At 41.7% G+C, this 5,812-nt stretch overlaps 1 non-coding gene and 1 pseudogene across 1 annotated transcript in view; both read left to right on the forward strand.

The window, feature by feature from the left end:
• Positions 1–3,375: 3,375 nt before the first annotated feature.
• LOC142356817 (5.8S ribosomal RNA) lies at positions 3,376–3,527 on the forward strand (annotated as a pseudogene).
• A 1,683-nt stretch (positions 3,528–5,210) lies between these two features.
• LOC142356819 (large subunit ribosomal RNA) overlaps positions 5,211–5,812 on the forward strand; it is a 3,522-nt gene continuing 2,920 nt past the window's right edge. Inside the window, exon 1 of the ribosomal RNA XR_012761494.1 lies at positions 5,211–5,812. This exon is cut by the window's right edge and continues 2,920 nt beyond it. This is a non-coding gene — a ribosomal RNA (large subunit ribosomal RNA).

The raw sequence follows: 5,812 nt of genomic DNA on the forward strand, positions 1-5,812 counted from the left end.
AATTAAATACCGCAGATGAAGTGAGGCTATAACAGGTCTGTGATGCCCTTAGATGTTCTGGACTGCACGCGCGCTACACTGTGTACTTTTAGATTGAGTACTCAGCCCTTGGTCCGAAATGGACTGGGCAATCAGAGAAAAGTACAGCGCTTCAAGGGGATCGTCTGTTGTAACTTGCAGACGTGAACCAGGAATTCCTGGTACTTATGAGTCAACAACTCATAGGGATTACGTCCCTGCCCTTTGTACACACCGCCCGTCGCTACTACTGATTGGATAGTTAAGCAAGAATTGCAAATTCCTACTGTTGGGACTTCGGTCTCCGGCAACGGGATGAAGCGGATCGAGCTTAATTGTCTAGAGGAAGTAAAAGTCGTAACAAGGTTTCCGTAGGGGAACCTGCGGAAGGATCAGTGATTGATTCCTTCGGGCATGGCTGCTGGTAGAGGCCATGTCTGTAGTGCGCATGACGCTCTGTCGCTAGAGATTGCTTGGCAACCAATCTCGAATTATGTATCGAGCTCAAAAACTACTTGTGTGGATACATAGTTCAGCAGTCATGGCAAGGGACTGCTTAAAGGGAGACTAGTTAGCAAAAGCAGCCTAGCAGAACTGCAGCTATCTAGATCTCAGAAGCTGGGTTATAGAAGCCCAGCTATAGACTTGTGAATGAGAAAGGCCTAAAAAGGTCCACAAGTCGCGTGGTTAGAACCGACACGCAAAAATCCCAGCGAGTGACAGAGCGTTGCGCTGTTCAGTGGGAAAGAGTTGAGCTACTCGGGGCGCCCACTGAACTTGCTCCGAGCCAAAGGCTCGAAAAAACACAGCTTAGCCTCAGATCCTTTACATAGAAGGCTAGCTAAAATAAACTTACCTTGGACGAGGGTAAAGTTTAGTCAGTTCTTAGGGGAGAGTAATCCACAGCTTCTCGCCCTCTGAACATTCTCCCAGATATGTAGGTCTGGGAGAGTCTCCTCCTGTTCTTCGGAATCTGGAGGTAGACAAAGACAGTACGATACGATCTTGCATCGGGATGACTAACCGATAATGATCATAATCTGACAATTTTTCCGGCTTGAGGCACCGGAGTCAGATTAAAGACACATACTGAACTAAAGGCGTATGTGCAAAGCTTGTCGGAGTGTAGAGAGTCAAGCTGAGTTGACTCGTCACGTGGTGATGACAACAGCCATGTGCAAAACACTCACAACTTTATCGTCTATGTGGAAAAGGTTGCTAACAGCGCTCTCTATGAGAGGCCCTCGCATATAACTATACGAGGAAAAGGCGATAGAGTTGTTTGAATGTGGGGCAGGTTCATCGACAAGCTAAGTTGATCACATTCTTGTTGTGGCATCCTACTAGAATTGGTCACGGTCTGCACCAACTCTCCCCAAGTTGGCCAGACTTAAAACTAGAAATAAGGTTTGCAGCTATGTGAACCTAGAAACTGTAAAGGAGTTGAAAGAACTTAAAGGAATTGAAAGAGGCCTTGAGGTATATCCTCTTGGTAAAGACCCACAAAAGCTCACAAAAGTGGCTTCGAAGGGCAAAACTGGTTCATCCAAAACAATTGGAGAGCTTAAAGCAGAACCAATTCGAATGAAACACTATTGGTGAAACTTCATCATGAGAACGTCACAAGCTGATCACGCTCTATGATATGACTAGTATTATGTTGCTTCTAGTAGGCTAAGCGCAAGCCGAAACATCAACATGTGAAAGTCGTAGAATTTTGCAATCAAACTGTGGCTAGTACTGTGATGTTACTAGTAACCTGGTGTTCCGTCATATGGCCAAGAGAGCATTTGAAGGCGAAACTTCTGCATGGGAAAGCTGCATCATGATCAAAATTTTATATCGAGTATTATGTTGACGTTAGTAGGCCTTGGCCGAAAACGCAGCATGTGAAAGGTATAGATAAAAGTTATTGTTGCAGTCAGTACTGTGTAGTTACTAGTAGCTGGATTTAAGCTCAAAATGAGACACTGTTGGTGAAACTTCATCATGAGAATGTCACAAGCTGATCAAGCTCTATGATATGACTAGTATTATGTTGCTTCTAGTAGGCTAAGCGCAAGCCGAAACATCAACATGTGAAAGTCGTAGAATTTTGCGATCAAATTGTGGCTAGTACTGTGATGTTACTAGTAACCTTGTGTTACGTCATATGGCCAAGAGAGCATTTGAAGGCGAAACTTCTGCATGGGGAAGCTGCATCATGAACAAAAGTTTATATCGAGTATTATGTTGACATTAGTAGGCCCTGGCCGAAAGCGCAGCATGTGAAAGGTATAGATAAAAGTTATCGTTGCAGTCAGTACTGTGTAGTTACTAGTAGCTGGATTTAAGCTCGAAATTAGACACTGTTGGTGAAACTTCATCATGAGAACGTCACAAGCTGATCACGCTCCATGATATGACTAGTATTATGTTGCTTCTAGTAGGCTAAGCGCAAGCCGAAACATCAACATGTGAAAGTCGTAGAATTTTGCGATCAAATTGTGGCTAGTACTGTGATGTTACTAGTAACCTTGTGTTACGTCATATGGCCAAGAGAGCATTTGAAGGCGAAACTTCTGCATGGGGAAGCTGCATCATGAACAAAAGTTTATATCGAGTATTATGTTGACGTTAGTAGGCCCTGGCCGAAAGCGCAGCATGTGAAAGGTATAGATAAAAGTTAGCGTTGCAGTCAGTACTGTGTAGTTACTAGTAGCTGGATTTAAGCTCGAAATGAGACACTGTTGGTGAAACTTCATCATGAGAACGTCACAAGCTGATCACGCTCTATGATATGACTAGTATTATGTTGCTTCTAGTAGGCTAAGCGCAAGCCGAAACATCAACATGTGAAAGTCGTAGAATTTTGCAATCAAACTGTGGCTAGTACTGTGATGTTACTAGTAACCTTTTCTTACGTCATATGGCCAAGAGAGCATTTGAAGGCGAAACTTCTGCATGGGGAAGCTGCATCATGAACAAAAGTTTATATCGAGTATTATGTTGACGTTAGTAGGCCCTGGCCGAAAGCGCAGCATGTGAAAGGTATAGATAAAAGTTATCGTTGCAGTCAGTACTGTGTAGTTACTAGTAGCTGGATTTAAGCTCGAAGTGAGACACTGTTGGTGAAACTTCATCATGAGAACGTCACAAGCTGATCACGCTCTATGATATGACTAGTATTATGTTGCTTATAGTAGGCTAAGCGCAAGCCGAAACATCAACATGTGAAAGTCGTAGAATTTTGCGATCAAACTGTGGCTAGTACTTTGATGATGCTTGTAGCCAACCGAATTGGTTGAAAAGCCCAATAAGTAAGCTAACTTGGGAGAGCTTGTTGGAAACCAAATGCTACTAGATTGGTCCAAATACATCCTTCAACAGGGGATCACTTGGCTCGCTTTACGAAGAGGAGCACAGCTATATGTGTTAATTCGGTATGAATCGCAAGATTTGTTTACCGACCTCTCTAACGCAAAAGGCGGTCTCGGCTTCGGCTGTTGACTGCGTCCGATTCAGGGTTATATAACTCTCGATTGAACACATTGATGTTCTATTGTTGGTGCTTCCAATAAAATTGGAACACTTAAAGCAGAACCGATTCAAATAATAGCATTCTGATCAATGATTGCATTCCTTGATCAAGAACTGCTGGAGTCATTGTGATGGCGAATTTTCTTCATAAGAAAATTGCAAAGAGACGGAACTTAATGAGACTAGTATTATGTTGTTTCTAGTAAGCGGAAGCTGAAACAGCAACATGTGAAAATCAAGTTTTGTTCAATGATCTCGAGGCGATAAGTACTATGAAGCAACTAGTAGCCTAAGCATGACTCAGATTTGAGACAGTCAAAAAGACTGGCGAAACTTCTTCACATGAAAGTTACATAGAGAACTACAAATGTATACAGCGAGTATTATGTTGTTTCTAGTAGGCGAAAGCTGAAACATCAACATGTGAAAGTTGTCTGCAAACTGTAGAACGATATGTGATTAGTACTGTGCTGTTACTAGTAGCCAGTCTGACTGTAGAAGCCAAGACAAAGGGAAACTAATGCATCTGAAAAGGACAAGTTATGGAAAGGTATGCACGATAAGTATTATGTTGTTTCTAGTAAGCGGCAGCTGAAACATCAACATGTGAACGTCGTTGTGTACAGTAACCTAGAACTATATAGTCCTTAGTAACGTGCATTTACTAGTACCTGTAATTGGTATTCAGACTCAGGCAGTTTGGAATAGTTTGGCAAAGATGCACCAGAGAAAACTGGGATTTGATACAGAAATTGTTGAATACAAGTATTATGCTGCTTCTAGTAGGTTGAATCCGAAACATCAGCATGTGAAAATTGAAAACATTTCTGGTTCGAATTGTCACAAGTATTTGGTGATCTGAGTAGCCAAACTCACTACAACGCCAATTGAAGGCAAAAATTCTCAACGGGAAAAGCTATTCTCATTGAATGAGCTAACAAGACGAGTATTATGTTGCTTCTAGTAGGCGAAAGCCAAAACATCAACATGTGAAAGTCTTGCTGAACAAATTTAATGTTGTTGAGCTCAGTACCGTGTGAATTAGTAGCCATAATTGGCGAGCGAAAATTGAACTGGCGAAACTTCGTCTTTGGAAAATTGCAGATGCCGAGCACTTATTTTGCAACGAGTATTATGTTGACTGTAGTAAGCGAAAGCCGAAACAGCAACATGTGAAAGCTGTTGAAATTTGTGGTCATTTTGCAATAAGTACAAGGAGTGTAACTAGTAGCCAGGTCAAAATTTGGGATAAGAATGAGCAAAAATTCTGCATGAGAACAGTTGAAATTATGAAACTAAATTACAAAGACTAGTATTATGTTGTTTCGAGTACGCGAAAGCGGAAACATCAACATGTGAACGTTTGTAACGAAGTTTCGTTAATTTTCAGCCTAGTACTGAGCAAGAACGAGTAGCCTCATCTCCAATCCCACGCAAAATGTAGTGAAATATGTGAGTGAACCTTATTCACGGTGAGGGTTTCCCGAGGTCTGTATTGCAGCGAGTATTATGTTGCTTCTAGTAAGCGAAAGCTGAAACAACAACATTTGAAAGTTGGAATTAATGACTGAATGGAAACTTCGACCTGTGTTTGATAGTAGTAGCGAACAAAACTGCTGAATCGGTTTCTGTCTCATATTGGTCAGTGAACCAATTAAGAGACAATCAACTACATAACCTGAATTGGGCGAGAGAACCCCCTTAACTTAAGCATATCAGTAAGGGGAGGAAAAGAAATCAACTGAGAATCCCTTAGTAATGGCGAATGAACAGGGAAAAGCTCATCGGGAAGAGAAATGGCAACATTTCTCGGTGTCCGGTATGGTTTGATGCTAGACTGGTGAATTTGTCCTGATGTCTACTGGAAAGTAGCATCAAAGAAGGTGAAAATCCTGTAAAGGTCATTTTCGATACCAGTCATAATGGCTCATTCCTATGAGTAGAGTTGTTTGAAAGTGCAACTCGAAGCTGGAGATATGTCTCTCCAAAAGCTAATTATAAAGCGAGACCGATAGTAAACAAGTACCGTGAGGGAAAGTTGAAAAGCACTCTGAAGAGAGAGTGAAAAGTACGTGAAACTGTTGAAGGGGAACTGGAGTGAGCGTTACCATACTCAATGCCTTGATATTATATTCTCGGCTACCGAGTAGTGTAGTTGTCGTCTTTTGGCAAATCTTGTTAATGAATCGAGCAGAAGTTTTCCTCGGAATTCTTCTTGTTGATTCTAAACAAAATGAGATAAATTGATCTTGATTGCCTGTCTGACCTCAACTTC

This window comes from Convolutriloba macropyga, unplaced genomic scaffold, assembly GCF_964194025.1.
Source record: "Convolutriloba macropyga unplaced genomic scaffold, txConMacr16.3 SCAFFOLD_3595, whole genome shotgun sequence".
Lineage (NCBI taxonomy): Eukaryota > Metazoa > Xenacoelomorpha > Acoela > Convolutidae > Convolutriloba > Convolutriloba macropyga.